This window comes from Acartia tonsa, chromosome 6, assembly GCF_053477335.1.
Source record: "Acartia tonsa isolate MP-2025a chromosome 6, ASM5347733v1, whole genome shotgun sequence".
Lineage (NCBI taxonomy): Eukaryota > Metazoa > Arthropoda > Copepoda > Calanoida > Acartiidae > Acartia > Acartia tonsa.
The window spans coordinates 31,085,015-31,105,374 of record NC_137265.1 but is presented as its reverse complement, the minus strand read 5'-3'; the positions used below and the strand labels follow the sequence as shown (position 1 = coordinate 31,105,374).

At 29.9% G+C, this 20,360-nt stretch overlaps 1 protein-coding gene across 3 annotated transcripts in view; it reads left to right on the top strand.

Moving 5' to 3' along the window:
* LOC145322364 (uncharacterized) overlaps positions 1 to 20,360 on the top strand; it is a 225,466-nt gene that overhangs the window by 69,135 nt on the left and 135,971 nt on the right. For 2 of the 3 annotated variants that reach the window (XM_080164349.1, XM_080164347.1), the window contains exon 1: positions 3,338 to 3,445. The exons of the other annotated variant lie outside the window; for it this stretch is intronic. The gene's annotated coding sequence lies outside the window, so the exon portion shown is untranslated. Of the gene's footprint in view, positions 1 to 3,337; positions 3,446 to 20,360 lie in introns of those variants that run through there. 3 annotated transcript variants of the gene reach the window in all.

The following is a 20,360-nucleotide window of genomic DNA, read 5'->3' as shown; positions in this document are numbered from 1 at the left end:
AAGAATCTGAGTAATTGCTGAACCGACTTGGTGAACCCAGTAATAGTGTCGGACTGATTATGACGTAAAAAAAATTAGCCAATGAGAGGCCATTATTGACCAATGGTAAAATCTATAGTGGCCTCTCATTGGCTAATTATTTTTTTTACGTCATAATCAGTCCGACACTTTTACTGGGTTCCGACATGGTTCTTCTTTACAATTGAGCTTCTCATATGTCCTAAGGAAGGTTTATTCTATATTCTCGAAGGGTACTACCCCCTCCTGAGAAAAATCACCCCTAGAAATTACCCACAGCAATTTTTTTATCTTTCTTTTTAAAACGAAAATTTTAAATGAGTTTAAAATAAGTGTCACTAGATGCCTCTAGGGACACTTTATTTAACACATAAGAACATACTATATACATATAAAAAATTAAAAAGAATAAAGCGACAATGTTCATTATTTAATTAGGGGAACCCTTCACAGAAAATTTTAAAGGCACGCAAATATAAATCAAATTTTTTTCCTAAAAAATGTTCAAATCCATGTAGCAGATTTTTATACAAAAGAAAATGTGGAAAATTGTTTTTACGTTAGCTTTTATCACAAAAAAGATAAATTGTTTTTTTTTATAAAGGTATTTGACCAAAGCGTTATTATTTGGATTTGAATGTAATTTATGCCACAAGTCTTGTTTTAAAGTGGTAACTGTTTTAGACACAAAATAAAGTGTTTGACAACATGATTTTACATTTTTTCTTTTACTCAAAAAAAATTATTTAAATTTTTTTTATATTGTAAATTCATTTGAGATATGCAGATCAACCATTTAGATATAAGATTCAAGTTAGTCTTTTATTTAGTGTCTGTCACTTAATTAATTTTAATATACTATACAATTATCATTTGTTTTCATAATTCAATAGTTTGATTTTAAAAGAAATCACGCAACCTTTAAGATTAAATATTAATTTTTTTATGTAGAAATCTAATTCTATTAAATATATGATTTAATTTTAGGTAAGCGAACTTGTTTTGCACCAAGGCATTTTTCAGTGCCATAATGTTGTGAATCTGGCATAGCAGCAGTGGAAAAAACTTTTAACGCCTTAAATTATGACTCAGTTTAGGCCGAGACTCGAACACATCTACTTTCCGACTTGATTTGATTAAAAAGAAGGTCTTTTTATGATAAATATTTTTTTCCTTCAAATATTTGAGGTGTCTATCTTGTTTGATACCCCACTTGGCAAAAAGTAAAATGTAAACAAACACACCTTCCTTCTTTATTTGGACATTTTGAGTATCGCAGCTACCCTATAAGCAGGGTTTGTCTGTACGTTAATGATCCCAAATACATATAGGTTGCGCAGCTACTCTACAACTAGAATTTGTCTGTACGTGTATGTGTTTACACACACACACCTTCTTTCTCTATTTGGCCATTTTGGGTAGCATAGCCACTTTATAACTAGGTTACGTTCGTGTGTCCTTGTGCGTCACAACACACCTTCCTCTTTTATACGGACATTTTGGATAGCGCAGCTACTCTATAACTATAAGACCTCACTTCTTTATTTGAACATTTTAAGTAGCACAACTACTACTCTATAACTAGGGGTTGTCTGTACGTCTGTGTTTATAAACAATTTTTTTTCTTTATTTGGACATTTTAGATGAAGTAGCTACTTAATAATCTACATTAACACTCCTTCATTAAAAAGATTAGAGATTAAATATTCTTTTCTCAGTATTTTATTACATTTTGAATATTATGGACAACCTTTTCCTTGATACATTTTAGTTTACTTTTCTCATTCTTTTTTTAACTCATTGTTGTTACAACATATTTAGTCATATAATAACAATGGATATGTTATTACGTGAATCTTACATCAGATTTTTATTTTCTCTAATCAAGTGAAACTTACTAAGGGGCTAAAATAACGATACCCCTCATCCATCCCATTTATCCCATATCTTTCTCTTCTACTAGATTAACGAACTGGCCAAAAAATGAGGACTATATTAGCGAGCTAAATTGATGACAATTTTTTCCATGTCATAATATCCATGTTTATTCTACATCCATTATCCACATCCACACCCGCGCCAGCGTGCAAAGACTAGTCAAAATGAATAATTGAGTAAATATCTTGGGATCTTAAGGGATAAGACAATGGACGATAAACAATGTACATCCCCAATGTATGTAGATTAAAATTTTTGATTATATGTAAGCTTTATTCAACCGATTAAGATTTAATGAAAAAATCTAAAGTTCTTATGTCAGCGAATGAAAGGAGGTGTTTTCGAATTTTGGTACCAAAATAATTAACAATCCTATGTCTCATCCCTCCCTGATAATAATAATGTTATTTTGATTTACTTATTATACTTGTGATAGACCAGTAGTGTTTTATTTAGGTCATCTTGTTCATATTAAAGAAGTTCTTTGTAGCATTACATATAACCAACCTTTTGATTTCACGATCTTTGTCTGAAGATTCTAACCATCAAATCATAGTAAAAAGTTGCTCCTGTTTGTAGGCTTCATGATTGATAAGAGTCTTACAAAGCTGCAGTTTTTAACGTTTTTTTTCAGCTTCTTTAGGTATGACACAGCTCAGTTTATATCTAGACTAGAACATTTCTTTTTAATGTCAAATTCAGTAATTACATCAGAAAATCCTTTACATTTTTTTTACTGTTCTTTTTTGTTGTTGTAATTTTACCCTTTTGAGTGACGTCATTGTCAAAATGAACTCAATTCAAAACTGTCCTAAATAGGAAGAAGTATAAAATTTACAGTTATCGATATATTTATTTAAAATCTTCCTAACAAAAGTTATCTATAAATCTAAGATACATTATGCGATATAAATTTATTCAAGAATTTAAACATCTATTTATGATTATATGTGTAGTCAGTGTGTCCATTAAACGACGTTGACGTACGTACAAACGGACGTACACACGGACGGAAAGACGGACGTACGGACGGATGACATGTAGCTTCTAAGGAACTCACTTGATGGTTGCCCATTTCTTTGACACATAATGATGTTCCTCTTAAACGGTGGCCATTGAGGAGGGATGGGGATGGGGGGTAGGGTATAGAAAGGCCTACCACCGCTGTTGGAATTGCCCATGGCTTACACCACTAACCAACAACCAAAAAAGGGGTTTTTGTTAAAATTATACGCTCTCAAAGGGGGTTAATTTTGGAAGGGGGAGGATGGTTAATTAACAGTGTTGGTCCGTAAAAGGGATGGATGTAAGGGGGATGGAAATGGACGGGAGTTAAGTGTAAGCGCTCATAACCAGTCTCTCTCTCTCTTTCTCCCTCTCTCTCTCTCTTTTTCAAATTCTCGCTCAGTTACGGTTTTGCCAGTGAAAAGTGAACATAGTGAAATATACACGTTGGAGTTACACCAAAAATACCATCAAATTTTACAAAGTGAGTCATAAAATAAAAGTTAAATTATATAAAATATAAAAATCATTAATATTGAGTCAATTAAATGACGCAATTCAAGTAAAAAGGTATTAAAGGTAGGCTGAAAAAAGTGTAAAAAAGCATTTTTTTTCTCTTAATGCTCAAAAGTATTTTTGAGTGTTATTGTGTAAGATGTTGTTGTGGGGGAGGGGGGGGGGGTGGTGTAGGCATACCACATTCACAGGTGCTCAACAACACAACAACTCTTGATTATCGATCTATCTAACAACAACAGAAATATCTATCTATCAAACAACATTCTTGTCATTTTATCTTCTGTAATTTTATTAAAATAAGACCTTAGTTATTATTGTATTATTAGAAAAGCGTAAAAGCTAAAAGGTTAACCCCAAAATATCGTTGTAAACGTAAAAGTTGTCGATAGTAAAATCATATATAAAACTTGTCAACAATAAACACATTAGTGAAATGCAATATTGTCGACATAAAACATTGAAAATGTCAGTATAAAGCTAAAAGTTTAACTAGAATCCCCAAGATATTTATCTATCTATGGTATAATGTACATTTAACAACCGCAAGACCCAACAACACACAACAGCTCAAAAGTTCGCTTCTAAGACTTGACCTTGAGTTGATTCAACTTAACACACACACACACACTAAATGTTGTTGGTGTTGTTGAATTGATGGGCTCCGCAAGTTGTTGCGGCGGTGGTCAACAACAGCTAATCTAAAAATATACAGGATAGGACAATTGATGCTAAAATAATTTTTCTTCTAAACCCAATGTATGCATTTCTGCGGACGGTAAATTGGAGAAAAAAGGGCTTGTAGATTTCATCACCATTGTTATACCCTACCAAAACTAAGAATATAACCTATTGAGATTGCTTTTTATTTTTTGCATTTTTCCAGTTATGACGCATCATATGTATATGTATAATATGTATTAAAAACTTGTTTTTCTTTTTGTCTAACTTAGCTTATGGGTTTTATTTTTAAGCTAACAAGCCTTAACAATAAACGTTGCGAATAAATTATTCGCACATAGCCTCAATGGTATTATGAATTGAGAAGTTTAACTAAAAAATAGATTTAAAGTTAAACCCCTATATGCTTATGAAAAATATCTTCCTTAAAAGTACAAAAGTACAATTTTGTCGTATGATTTTGTTCGTAAAAATTTAAATAAATAAAAATAGATCTAATTCGCAAAATATTTCTAAAATTCTGTTATACCTATCTTATTTTGCGGGGAGCTTAATACTTTAGGGCTATATCTTATTATTAAATATTAGCTAAATAAGAAGGTAATGGTAAAAAGGGTTTAGCGCATTTTCAACAAAAGTGGCCAGTTAACATTTTTGATCATTAAACTCATGAATTTTTTACTATGAAGTTTATAATTCATACAATTAATTTGTAGCATTTCATATCTGATAGATAATTTTGATATGAATAAGAACAAACTTTTTTTTATTTAATTTAATTTATAGTTGACTACCAACAAAAAAAATAAAAGAAATGTTTTGATGCCTAATCTTAGGTACTTTTATTTCAATTCAGGGTTATGAGAGCCTCGCGGGGATAAGCACCATAAAATCTAAATTTAATAAATGACAAAATAAATCAATTTTCTCCTATGCTGAAATTTCTAAATCAATTTATATGTTACTAGTGGCTTTGCCCCTAGCCCCATGCGAGGAAAAATCAAGAAAAGCTACACCACATGTTATCCCATATTTTTTTTGAGGTTGGAGTGTTTCAACCCCCCAATAAAATAGATTAAAACCATCGCAAGACCAGTATCTACATTCCCCTTTCATATTCATTGTATGTTCTTAAGCTTTAGACATACAGACAGACGGACGGACTGGCAAATTTTTTTATTTAAAAACTAAAAGTAACATGTAATGCATGTATTAAAATGCTGGTACAAGATATATAGTAAATTCAAACATTTATCAAATGGGAATCGTGAACCGTCTATTTGTAAAATTATTGCCCTAGCAGGCAAAAAAGGAATCCAGGAAAAGTATTCTAAAAACAGAATAGACATTAGATATCAATGTGATATTTGTATCCAATTGTAGTTCATACTTAAGCAATGACAATGTACTATTTTTTTTATGAAACAGTATATTAATATTGATTGTTCGAATGGATTTTGCTTCTAAGTTTGTATGAAAGCTTTAACATGTCTTTAGGTGGCTTTAGGCTATATTCTCGACTCATGGTGTTAAAATAAAAAAAGGCTGTTAACTTAGAAGGGTCATTTGTTTTCAAACAGTTTTTTTAGTTCTTGATAATAATTTACAGTCAATTTATGTCTTCCGGACATACCCTATAATTATAAAGTAGCAACGATATTAAATATTTATTTTTATTTTTGAGAATAACTTTCAATATTAGAAACTAAACGATGATTCATGTAGCTAAAGCAATACAATTTTATTTTCTTATTTATCTAACTTCTAAATATGGTTTTATAATGGGTTACATGTTTTACCAAGTTTTTGTTTGGATGGTCCTTTATAAATATGAAATCATAAAATTCATTAAAAATCGGTTTTGACATTTCTTTTAAGCTTAATTTCTTTTTATCAGAAGTGGTTTATAGTTTAATAGTAAATCATATTCTTAATTTACATTACATTTAACTGCTTTTACACCAATCATGTTATTAGTTACCTTCCTGAATATACGAACAAAATTTAAATAAAACAAAATTTTAGTTTAAGTTTAAGCAAGGATAAATGTCGCCAATCTTAATAATTATCATTCTTAGACATACAAAATTACGGAATTAGCTATAAAGTAGCTTCACTTCAATTAATCAAATATTTAGTAACTTCATGTTTAGCAATGAAAAATGTAAGGAATATTTTGTTATTGTTTAAAATTTTCGTTTATTGTGAATTAAGTTAACAAATTTTTTCCAATTTTGACATTTTAAGATTCGCAGCATTGCTATAAGACTTTGCTTCTGCCACTCTCCTTTTTACTATCTTTTTTCTTAATTGATTTCTACTTTATTTGCTTGTCAGGTAAGGTACTATACAGACAGTTCATGTCCGTCCGTGTGTTATTGGTCATTTTAGTAATTTTTAAAAAACTTTTAAGTAAATATATGAAAATTTCGTTTATCATATTTTATTCAACTGTTATTTTTATTAAAAATATTGGAAAGTCTTATTATTGCTGTTCTACTTATGGACATAATTGTCCTTGCTTTATGGGTAATTCTAACTCAATATCATTCAAATATCTTTTATGCAATATCTTTGCAATCAGAGCCAAAATTTTGCAAAGGTTTTGGCGAAATCCCCCCAAAAGCAACAAGTAGAACATAAACCCCCCTTTTAAAGCAAAAGTAAAATATTTAGTTTTACCTAAGGTTATGTTAAGTTAAGTAAGGTACAAGGTAGTCCCGTATGATTAGGACCTCCCGCAGGGTTCAGATTTCTCTTTACATTACTACCTTTAACTACTAATTATATTACAGGGGTTGTAAGAATCTCTTTTCTTTTTATTCTCTCCTTCTTGAAAATACTAGGGATTGAGGGGGGGGGGGGGGTTGTGGTCCAATCACGCTTAAATGAAAAGTACCCAGATTTTTTTTGCAACTTTAAAGAAGAAGAAAATTAGGAAAATGTATTTTTTGGGTCTTGCCAAAAAGATTTAGAAAATTCTGTAATTGTTCTTTACTGACAACCTCAGATTTTACATTTTTTCTTCAGATTTTTTTTCTGAAAGAAAAACTATTTTGTTTTTGTTTGTTTGTCGGTGGGATTTTATGCTTTAAATAAGCTTCTAATCTTTAAGGAACTCTCGTTTTTTTTATGTGTTTATAATTTATAAAACCAGCCAATTCTAAGATGAATTTTTTTTTCAATAGCCCCTCCTTATCTAGCCAAGTGATTCGTGGGAATAAATGGCTTAAAACCATCCTTTGACATCTATGAAGATTCTCTTAAAAGCACATCTTCATTAATAAAATTGGAGACATTTTGCGTATAATGTTGATAAAATATGATTTTGATAATCTTCAAAAGTTGAATTTTGTAGTTTTTCATCTGCTTTCTAGTTTTAACCTTAAAATGTATCTTTCTCGTTTCACCAACTTTTCATCTTTCTTTCTTTCTTGCTCTCTCCTCCTTGCTCTCTCTTTATAATTTTGCTATCTCTCTATAGAAGCTTACTAACCAGTAGTTGAGAATAAGTATTCCAAAAATGGTTTTGAAGATAACTGTCAACCGAAAATGTCCAATTATACTTTCTTTAAAAAAACCAGGATCTTTTCATCAAAAATATTGTTAAAACGTTTTTTCTGTACTATTTATAGACATTTTTATCCTTTTTTAATAAAAATAATGTTTTTAAAATAGATCTTTAGGGTATATTTTGTTTTTGGAAATACAGTTCCCTGTGAGTTGTAGGTAATTGTAAAATTGTGTGGGTGTATTTTTTGGAACCTGTTCCCAACTAATCTGCGGTGCTCTCCCTTTTTTGCCTATTTTTTAGGTCCCAACCCCCCTAGCAGGTCTAAAATGCAACTCCCCCCCCCCCTTCCCCCACTCTATGCTCATCAAGTTATGTAATATCAGATATGATTTTAAAAATTTTCTCATCTGTTAAAATATATAGTTTTTTTTTTAACAGGCTATACATGAAATTAACATAAGTCATAAGCTTGCTCTAGAACTAAAAGAAGATAATTATTCCCAAAAGTAACGCAACAAAAACAAGGCTCCTGCCGTTTTTGATGATTTAATGCCATTTTGGTTTTTGCTGTAAATGTCAATAAATCACAAAGTATGAGAAGTATGAGATCTAAATAATTTAAAGCAAGATTAATTTTTAAAAATTTCCAAAGGACTATATACCTTTCCTTTCGGACGTACGGAAAAATCCTAATTCTACAGTAGCTGTGCTACTAATAATTATAACCTTTTTTGTGTTTATTATAAAACTTGTTTTAAGAACTGGCCAGTCAATATTGAAAAAGAAAACACTTTTTTTTATAACCAAACACCTGTTTCATATTTTATGCGTTTTTTTTCAAAGAAAAAAAAAACGATGGCTGTCTATGTTTTGTAAAGCTTTCTTTTTATAAGAGAATCTGTTTTATAAATAGGGAATGTATTTACGTCCAAATATAAAATAATAAATATTGAATGAATTGTCCTAACGATTAAAACATCAAGAAATAAATTCTTATATTTTTATTTCATTTGCTATGAAACATATTTTTTTTAGACAATAACAGGCTTAGAAAAATGAAAGTGAACCATTAAATTATAAAATTGTTATGAGATTTTTTTCTTCAAATTTTGAGTGTTTGTGTGTGTGTGTGTGTGTGTGTGTATGAGTGTGGTTGTCGTGTTGACAATCGAAAAGACATATAATTATGTCAAAAAAAGTTTGTCATGTTAAACTTTTAAGTTCCTATTGCATCGACTAAGACTAAACAAATTGTCGTTATTTTGTCAGTTACGACCACTTTTATAAAAGCCACATAGTCGACATACCCCTTCGATGCCAACAGTATGGATATGAAATACAAATGTCAACACAATACCTCCAGGTTTTACAGGGTGGCTATTTGTTCACGTAGGGTAATCAATGAAAGTTTTTTTTATGTCTTAAATGTCTTATGTGGTAATTATATTTAATGGCATACGTTCTTCCCCTGTTAGACTTAGCAAAATATGTTGACATAAAATATTTTGACTATATTTGTCTACAATTCTAAAGATTCTACATCTTCAATATGACGCTTTACTAATAATGACATTATAATTAAATTCTCAACTTTTATAGAATATACGTGGATATTTAGTGAAAAAAATTGTCAATTGAGCTGGCTAACATATACTATATTTATTGGTCAGTTCGTTCAGTTCAGTTCGAGGGGATTGGGATATTTTAGTCATCTACGAGTTTTACTTTATTAGAGTATACATAAAAATCTGGTGTAACATCCAAGTACTAATATATCGATGATGATTTTATAATAACAGCAACAATGTTTAACAGGATTCTTTTCGGTCAGTTGGTCACAAAATTAGGATAGCAAGACATCAAGATATCAACATGAATGACAACTTTTGTGAAAGCGAAAATATTTGAAATAAATAATATAAAATTTGATTATGATACTTTTTTTTATACATTAGTAGCTTTTTGTGAGTTATATTTATGATTTTATTTGATTTTAACAGATCCTTCGCTACCCATACACACATATTTAGTCTTATAGACAAGACATCCTGTTACTTTTTAAAAGGATTTTTACTAGTAATTTTGCATTGTTTAATATTTCTTTTCTTCTTTTAGAATTTTTAAATAGCTTTTTATTGCTACGCTAATTATGGAAATAATCATTTTTGTCTATCATTCACAAAATTCTCAAATTATAAATATAATATGTATATTAAAATTTTAAGTAATAAAAAAGGATTACATATATATCTATCTATCCTTTTGTAATTACTTTTAAGGTTTTAAAAATAACGGGAGTATTATGAACTTAATTTTTCACAAGTTTTATGAGAAATCTGATAGATAGATAGATATAATAAGGATGATTATATTCATATGTAGGGTAGCATTAACAAGCTTAAAACATTTATAGAATTTAAACAGAAGAATAAAGTATTATACAATGCACAATTACTAGTAAAAATCCTTTCATAAAAGTAACAGGATATCTATGAGTCTGACTGGGCGTTTGAACCGAAAAATCTAACTAACCACTGAATCAATATGGTTCTCCTTTACAGTGAAGCTTCTCTTAGGTCCAGGGAAGGCTTATAACTATAAAACAAATTATTTTACTTCTTCTTAAAAAATTCAAAAGTAGAGAGTCGACATTTATGACACTTTGTTTTACATAATTAATTTACGTTGACATATCAACGGACGAACTAACGAATAGACCTATTTATAGAGTAGCTGCAATACAAGAAATAGGTAGATAGATAATGAGAGAAAGCATTTGACCAAGTTATAGTTTTACTTTGAGAAGCAGGAAATAATAAATAATAATCAAATCCACGGAATGGGACATTTATTCTTAAATATAGTGGCAAAGAAAATATTTTAATGTCTATTGAACTATCAATGAAAACTAATAGAACATACTAACATAGTAAAAATTTTATGGAAAAAAAACTTTAATTTTGTTTTGAATATTAAAAAGATTCAAATAAATTGTTGTTCATCTTAATTTTGTTCTATTAAATTTGTTTTTATTTTTCTTTTCTCTATTCCATAACAAACCTCAAGTCTCCCATAATATCTGTCTCTTTCTCTCTGTCTCTCTCTCTCTCTGTCTCTCTTTTTATTGCTCTCAATTACCCTTTCACTCACGTACGGAGTAATTGTTTTAGGCAGAATTATACAGTACCTGGACAAAATTGTTCTTGTTTTAACAGTAGTACTTTTTAAGTTTCTTATTTTCCACAATACAACAAGCATGGCAACATCCATTATTGCAAATTTATAAAACAACAATCTCTGAAAAATTTATGTTAACTAAAAGTATAATTAAATAGGAATAACTTTTTTATACAATTACAGAGTAACTTTGCTTCATAGATTGTGTCAAATTTCCATTTAAGCATCAGACAAAGAATTGATTTGATGTGTGTATGTGTGTAGCCATAGTAAATATCAAATTGTCTTTAACTGAAATTAAAAAAAAAATTATGATATTGATAAGACATTTAATTTGCTTTCTACAGGGATGGTCTGGTAATTGATTTGGTTATACAAACCAATAGTTTTAATACACAGAATGGGAAATATTGTCATCCTAATTTGGGACATGGATTAAATAATCATCCGTTGTCCATCCCTTAAGTTATATCCATAAGTTCCATAAGTGGAAAGATTTAACAATGCTGGCAATAAATCTTTGGGGCTCGCATAAGACGAAGCCCAATCTGTACCACTTTTGCACCACTTTTAATTCCTGTGACGTCATAAAATGAATGAGATGAGAGGAGAAGTGGGAAAGAAAACCCCCCAAAAAGAGATGGAGAATATAACGTCAAAAGCGGTGCAAAAGTGGTTCAGATTGGGCTTCGTCTCGCATAAACCAAATTAAACCTAACCTAATCAAAAATAAACATTTTTTCTCCAAGTTTGGTAATGTTTTAATTTGGGTTTAAAATAAAGTTGCTGCTTTTGATCTAAATATTTCAAATATAAAATTTGTAAGCATATATGTGTGTGTGTCTGTGTGTGTGTATGTCTGGGTATGAATTTTGCTAATTATACTATACAAGTATGGTTTCTACACTTACTAAAGGTGTGACATCGTTCCCACTAAAATTTTATGACTGAAAAAAAGCAAATACGAACAAATTAAATTTGGAAGGGTTTTAAATTTTAAGAGAAATGCTAAGGGTTAATAAAGGGTTGGTTCGTTCTGAAATGGTTTTAATTTGCTGAAGCAACTAATACAGCCTAATAAAAAATGACGTCAAACAATACAAGTGACCAATGATAGGCCAGTATATATTTTATTTGGCAAATAGTAAAATGTATACTGGCCTAACATTGTTCATTTGTATTGTATGACGTCATTTTTCATTAGTCAGTAGAAACTGCTTCTATGTAATTTGCTGTGTTGATGGCTTCTATTGCTGAAGTGATTAAACACCTCTAAGTACATTTACAGTTTTACTGAGCATGTATAAGTGTAACAGGTGCGCAAGATATATTTGCTCTATATACGTACATCATACCTATGTACGTTTATAAATAGATAGGATAGCCTAATATACTCAAGACTGTTTTTAGATGCATAGCAACTCTATAAGTATCCGCTTTTCCTCACTAACTGACTCATTCATTCATTCTAATAGAAAAGTTGTGTATATTCAATATAACCCGACTTTAGAACATACATACCATACTTAGAACTTTTCAGGAGGGATATGACAATATATAACCCCTTCTCTTTCTAACTTCCACCTGTAACCGTTTTTGGCCTTGTTTCTAAAAAAAATAACAGATCATTTCCTAAAATTTAATATATGTCTACTGTTTTACATTTTACTGGTCGTTGTCTACATTTTCTATTATGTTGTAATCTTGTTATAGGTGCACTAATAACAGAATAAAACTGTATAACAGTTTGCTGTCTATTTTTTTCATTAATGAGCCGTTAATGGAAGTAATTGTCTTTGTAATTATCGTGGTCTGTCAGTTTATGAGATCTTACATACAAATACAACTTACTACTTCAAAGATTAGAATGGTACCTAAAATAGTGATTTTTCATATCAAATTACAATTGTTTGAACTTCAAAAATACATTAAAAATATAATAAACTGCGAACCTTGAAAAAAGCTGATTAAAAAAGATTTAAAATTTGAATCAGCCCGTCATGGATTTTAAAGAAGATTGAAGATGGCAGCCCCCTCCCTACTCCCCCCCCCTCTGGTTCTGTTTTATGAGGGGGTGTAGGCCCCCTTGTATGGGGTATGTAGGCCTGATTTTAAAATAATCTTACATCATGCCCAATTTTGTTGTCCCCCTCTATCGTACTATGGTTTTGAATATCTAAAATTTGAATTTTAAAATTATGTTCTTAAATTTTGATATTATTATTTTGATAAGTTTGTACGCCCGTCTTTTAATTAATGTTCTTCACTAATTAAAGATGTAATTGGCCTATTATTACTGCTCTACTCATGAATATAAGTTCTTGTTTTTGAAGTTACTTGTTTATCCCACGGTGTGGTCTAGGCAGTTATGCCCAAATCTTAAGATGAGCAACACCCAAAAACTAGTTCTTATTTTCTGTGCACACACACAATTACTCAGACATACACACACACACACACAAATCTAAGCTACAGTGGTTGGATAATTCATACAACAGCAAAAGATTTAGCAATAATAATTTTTCAGTATAAGACTAACATATGCTTCCCTAAAAACGATAGACCCCTAGTTACAGACATTTCTAAGATCTTACAGGTCACAAGCACAAACATAAAATAGTTGTTGCTCAAATTTTAAACTTTAATAATTTTCATAAAATTGAAAGAAGCGAAGCCACTCTTTATTAACCATGTCTGTCAGTATGTAATTTTAACTGTTACACATGCACAACTGTTGGTTGTGTGATGATTCGTCCACGCAACAATCATTATCAACCAAAAACACTTTTCATAATTTTCAAAGGAGAAAAAAATGTTTCTTTCTACAAAGGGTGGTTTTACTTAATTCTTTTTTTTTGTGTTTTAAAGAAAATAAAAAAGAATAACAAAGAAGGTGTATCAACTTTTTTTTTTATAGCTAGCCGGTTCTTTTAGTAAGTAGTAGATGTAAAATTTTTCATAGAATTCAGATATGCCATCGGTATTTTTGTAGACCTCTTATTTTTTAAGTAATTTAAGTTTTTAAAAAAAAGATTAAGTCGATTTTAAGGTACTAAAACGCAACAAAAAAAAGGAAGAAAATGTCCATTATGTACAAAAATAGTAAGATCTTTAATTTGACACCTTACTTTTTGAATTTTGTCAGGTAATTATTGAAAAAATTGATTTTTTTAAACCCACAAGAATAAAAACTTTGAACTTAATTTTATCATTTCACAGGTAAAAAAATATGGGTTCATATATACCTTTAGAATCAGAAAAATATTACAAATCCATTGTAAGCAAAATTGAAAAAAAAGTAAAAAAATAAACAAATAAACAAATGGCCAATTATATTTTTTGTTCAGGCAACACTTTTGTCTTCCCTTTTTTACCCCCTCTTTACCCCCTTCCCATTTTTATACTCAATTCAAGAATTAAGACGTTGCCTGTATAATATAATATGATATTTTCATATAATTCCTTTTATTGTAGTTTGTATACTATATTGTAAACTTTTTTTTTCAATTTTGCTTACAATGGATTCGTAATATTTTTCTGATTCTAAAGGTATATATGAACCCATATTTTTTTACCTGTGAAATGATAAAATTAAGTTAAAAGTTTTTATTCTCGTGGGTTTAAAAAAATCGATTTTTTCAATAATTACCTGACAGAATTGAAAAAGTAAGGTGTCAAATTAAAGATCTTACTATTTTTGTTCATAATGGCCATTTTCTTTCTTTTTTTTGTTGCATTTTAGTACCTTAAAATCGACTTAATTTTTTTTTAAAAAACTTAAATTACCTAAAAAATAAGAGGTCTACAAAAAAACCGATTGCATATCTGAATTCTATGAAAAATTTTACATCTACTACTTACTAAAAGAACCGGCTAGCTATAAAAAAAAAGTTGATACACCTTCTTTAATATCTTAATAGGGCTCCTGCAATTTAAGCCTATACATTATTACAGTTTTCTATAATCAAATTCAAGATTAAACTTTTTAGCCCTTTGATTATGATTCAAATGTACTTTAAAGAGTTTTTTGAGCTTTCAATCTGCTTTCAATCTACAAAAGAACCATCATCTTGCCTCTAACTTTTTTGCCTGTCAAGACTAATAGTATATGAGTATCTTTTCACAATATATCATTACTTTATTTCATTACAACATAAATTGTACAATTACAAGTAAAGAATAATACATTTCGTCTGAATTAATTGTTAATATTGACAATTTTTTGTTTTATTTTACTTGTTTTACAGTACTGTAATTGCATTTAAAAAGTAGATTTTTCTTTTGACATTTAAAAATTCAGGGAATATAGAAGAAAAAAACGATGGTGAATTATTCTACCAATTTTCCTTGCCAAAATACAAAATCTGCCAAAGGTAGTAGCTTTCAAATACGAATTTGGGGAGAGAATTAATAGATTATCCATTGTCCTATCCCTGTATCCCTGCAGAATTTGCAGTCTGAGAAGAAATCTGAATTAGACTAGTTTTAAGCACAAGCAGAATGGATTTGAATGAAAAATTTAAAAAGTTAAAGCAATAAATTATTATTTTTACTTAGATGTTGCACCAGATTTTCATGTACATAAGATTATACTTGCAGCTGGCTATAATAACGTTTCCCCCCCATCCACCACCTTTACCGCATCCCCTCCCCTCTTACTGTATGAATGAACTGACCAAGTGGCAAGCTAAATTGACGACAATTTTTCCCCTGTCAATATATCCTTTATATGCTATATCCATTCAATAAACACAATTGTCTTTTCTGTTTTTTGAGCAACTTGTAGTGTTGTCAGTATTTGCATTATGATCTTACTGTTTTACTTTTCTGGGAAGCTTTTTAAATAGCAGGTTTTAGGCTTTTCTTCAAAGGGAAATAACAAAGAATATAATATACTTTTAAGATTTAAAAAAATAATTTTTGATATGTCCTATCTCTGCAATTCCTGATATTAGGTATTAATGCCAAAACTCATTGATGGAAACATTTTAGGTGTTTAATCAATTACACCAATAGTCATTAATCTTTTTACAATATCAAAAGCCATCATCATAGATGATATCGGAAATTGTCATGTGTGACGTCATAAAAATATTGTAGTGCAACTTATTTATATCTCACATTATCCTTCTGTACGTCTGTATCCCTTTCTTTACCAAAAGTCTCAGCATATTGTTCATAGATTTAGTTTTACTTTTCAGGGAGACTTTACATTGGGAATACGTCTATTATCAATCTCTTTTTATTGGTTTCTATTCCCACTTATCCTCTCGTCCTTCTTTAAAAACGTATTTTTATTACGTCACGCATTACACTTTCCGCTGTCCCTCATCAAAGCATATACTTACTTTAATGTGATTTTTATTATTCTACAACTTCATATTTCAACACCCGTTTTATTGGCCCTTTTGCTTTTATTTTAAAAATGTAACAAATTGGGTTCTAATCTTATAATTTTTCATTGTAATATCCGCGGAAAGCTATCTATACAACAGTACGATAAATAAAAATTCTCGCGGTATTAAAAAAACACTGTGTATGTGTGGGTTGAAACTACTATGCTTTCTTTCAAGAAATTTAAAAAAATTAATTAGATTTTCCAAAGTAAAATTTTATAAATTAACTAATAACTTTTCCTTATATTTTCTACTCATAATTAACTATTTAATTTTTTTTGGAAAAAAAATTATGTTTTTCCTTCTTTTTCAACGTTTCTATTTATAAAAATCAACAATTCTTGCTAGATATATTGTCTTATTCTTTGTTGACAACAAATACAGCATTAATTTAGCACTACTTAGCACGAATACACAATACATTTTTCTCTTTGATTATATTATTGTTATTCAACTGTCGGAAAAATTGTAGGAAAAAGAGTTATTATTTTTGGTTTTAAAATAAAAAAAAACAGTTAGGGAGTTTTCAAAATGAAAGAGATCATTTAAGGAGGTAAGAAAATACTTTGGAAAGTAGCTTAAACCCTGACAACGCTTCCCTGATAAGAACTGCTATGATTATATCAGGGAAAAAAATCTAAACACAAAATGTAATTTAAACCAATACCTATAAATATTTCAATCATACATTGCAATGAAAGTAAATTTTCCAAAATAAAATTCTGTAACTTAATCATTATTCCATAAATGCCAAATATATGACATGCAAGTTAAAGGACAAGAATTAAGAAAACTATTTTCCGCTTCGAAACTAAATGGTATCCGGTGGATTAGAACCGGTTCTCAGCCATACTGAAAAATTATGTCTAGCATCTCGGGGCTAAAAAAAAACTGGTTTAATTCTTATAATCAAACATTTTATATCCTCGGAAATCAGTTTATATTACAATGCGAGAAATATTTGTTATTGATAATGCCTTCCTAGCAAAATATTTATTTAAGATCTCTGAGTTATACTATTACCTTTTCAAAACAGCCTTCCATTATCCTGTAGCGACATGTCTAATGTTGTATTTAAATGAAGATTTGGTAATTGACAGCAGCATCAAGTCTGTGTGTGTGTGAGGGGGGAGGGGTGAGTGTGTGTAAGAACAGCATTAAGTAAAATTCTTAAGGCTATGATATAGGCAGCGTAGCAATTACATAATCAATTTACTGACAAACATTTTGCCTCCAACTTTTAAGCCTGTCAAAACGGACAATTGTTTTTTTTTTAAATTGGACCTTTTCTTACTTTTCTTAAGTTTAATTTCTTTTGACTAGTAAGAAAGTTAAAGGAACAATTTTTTATACTTTACAATATTGTTTTTATTAAAATTCCTATTTATTGCTACGCTACTCATGGTTACTATAATTGTCCTTGTACATAGATTATAATTGTATAATTTTAGATAATTTATTCAAATATAGGTTCATAATGAATTACAATTTTAACTCCTTCATAAACTTATACGGAAAATGCGGGGATAAGACAATGGACGATAAATTTGTCTTCTTTAAGAAGAAAGAGATCTTAAGGGATAGGATTATGCAAATCCCTAATAATGATAAACAAAATTACCCCTTCTGTAAATTAGTTTTTTTATGTTTAATAAAAGACACCAAAGTTTTAATTAAGAAAACAGGTTTATAAAACTTTGGGTACCATTATAAATTTTGTGAATATTTCTGAATGCACATATCTTAAGATCAGACACATTTTTAATCTTGTTTACAATGTAAATATGTATATTTCATAATACGTGGATATTATGACAGAGGATAAATTGTCGTCAAATTAGGTTGCTATTTTAGTCCTTATTTATTGGTCAGTACTTTTCTCTAGGATGGAGGTAAAGTCATAAGGGGTGGGGGGAGGGAGGTATCGTTATATTAGGCAGATGAGAGAAATATTTTTATCAGGGTATGCGAGAATCTCACATTATATCCACGTATTCTTTATCCATTTTCATTATGCATAATACATAATATGTATTAGAACCCAAATATTTAGAATTAGATACGATCTTTGGAAACGATAACGTTATAACAATAACGGTATTGATGTTAATTTTCAACATTTATAGTTACATGTGTTTGAGCGTAGGAAGGGATAAGGCAATGGCGATGAAATGATCATGTTTATTTTGTCGAAATATTTTTAAATCTACATAATATACCTACTAATTATTTATTCTTTTCTTTAGGTAAGTAAATTCGTTAGCGAACCTCCATCTATTGGCCAGCTGCTATTCAATTTTCTGGACTGCTTAAATAACAGCTGCTTTGAGGCAGAAGCTGAAATTCATTTTGTTGCTTATTACTTGTCGAATGTGGAATCATTTATATGACAAACTCATACAGTGGATTATAAGGAATTAAAGATGAATATCCAGTGATCTTATGGGATAAGATAATGGACGATAAGTTGGTACAATACCAATTGTCATAGACAAAATTACCCCTTCTGTAGATCGAAATACTAAGTGGAAAAATTAGTATACTGGTAGTTTGTGCCATCGAATAATGAAAACTTTATTAATCTTTGGGTACTAATATAATCTACAATCCGATGTCCACTCCCTCCGTGGGAAATATTATTGAAATGCCGTTTAAAGGGGAATTTACTAGCCAAAAATTTACATCGACATTACTTCCAACAATATCCCATTTACTTCATGTAATTTTTTTGTAAGATTAATTCTTAGTTGTATTTTATAACACCTCTAATATACCCAAAAATCTTGTTATTTTGAATGATCAGCATATTTTTAATTGTACTAAATTATTACTACATCATAGGTTTAGTATTAGGAGTTGTGCAACTCTATATTTAACTCTGTCCGTATGTACTTGAATTTAATACTGCAAGAATTTTAGGGATAGGAGAATTGACTATTAATTGATGTAAATCCCTAATGTTTATGAACAAAATCACCCCTTCGATGGTTGAAAATTATTGGTTAGAAACTTTGGACACTGCTAATTCGAACCAATCAAACAAAATTGAAGAAAGGAGCCCAAAATAAAATAAACCATCTATTTTGAGAGCGTGTTTAAGAAATTTGGGTACCAGTCCAAAGTCACCTCCCTCCACGATATCTGTCGTATTGTTGTGGTACTTTTGGATAATATTGTTCTTGTCTGTATAATCAAATTGATTTTTTGTGTGTGTGTGAGTGTATGTGTGATTTTGTATGTATGTGTGTGTGTGTGTGTTATGTGTGACAAATCAATTTTGAAGTTAAATTGATTTTTTGGTTAATTTTAGACTAATGAGCACCGTTATAGTCTTTTATTGTTCAGTTTTTTTTGGCGTTTTCCCTCAAGTTGCCTTCTTGAGCACAGAATCCCCCCCTCCCTTAATTTTTATATTATTTTAAATAAGGGAAGGGGTTAGGGTAGTTTTTCGTTTGTTTGTTTATAACTTTAGGTCAGGTTAGGGTGTGATATACTGGGTACTGCGTAGCCCTGCAGGGTTAGATTTAGGACACAATGATTCATAAGGGTTGGGGGTTCAGTGCGCGACAAGCACTTAGAAAGAAAGCACCATTTTTTTCTTCAATAGTTTCATGGCAATTAAAGGACGTTATTTTATAGGATACTAGTTAGCATTTAAATAATGTTATGGGTTTTGATAGACTTCGCCCCTAGCATCCATGAAATACATAGTCTTTAAACTCCCTCAAAAAGTATACCGTTTCAGTGCAGCAGTTCCAAATATGTATTGATATTAAAATTGTATAAATATGCACTTAAATTTAAGAACTAAGTAAGAACTTCTTTCTGTCCAATTTACACAATCACTTATTTTGCTGTTAGAAATAACTTTCGCCCCCCCCCCCCCTAAAAAATGAATGACTTTCCTTAGCCAAAACCATTGATGGGCTCTTTACTAACTTAACCTAACAATTAATAAAAGAAGCATCATAATAACCTTTACATCAAAATTAACAAAAAGTTTATGTGTTTTTTTTGCAATTCACGGATTTTTCCTATTTAAGCCTAACCATTACAAATTTTGTATTGGTTTTTACACAACTAAAAGTTGGGTGTGTAAGCACTTCCGCACTTAT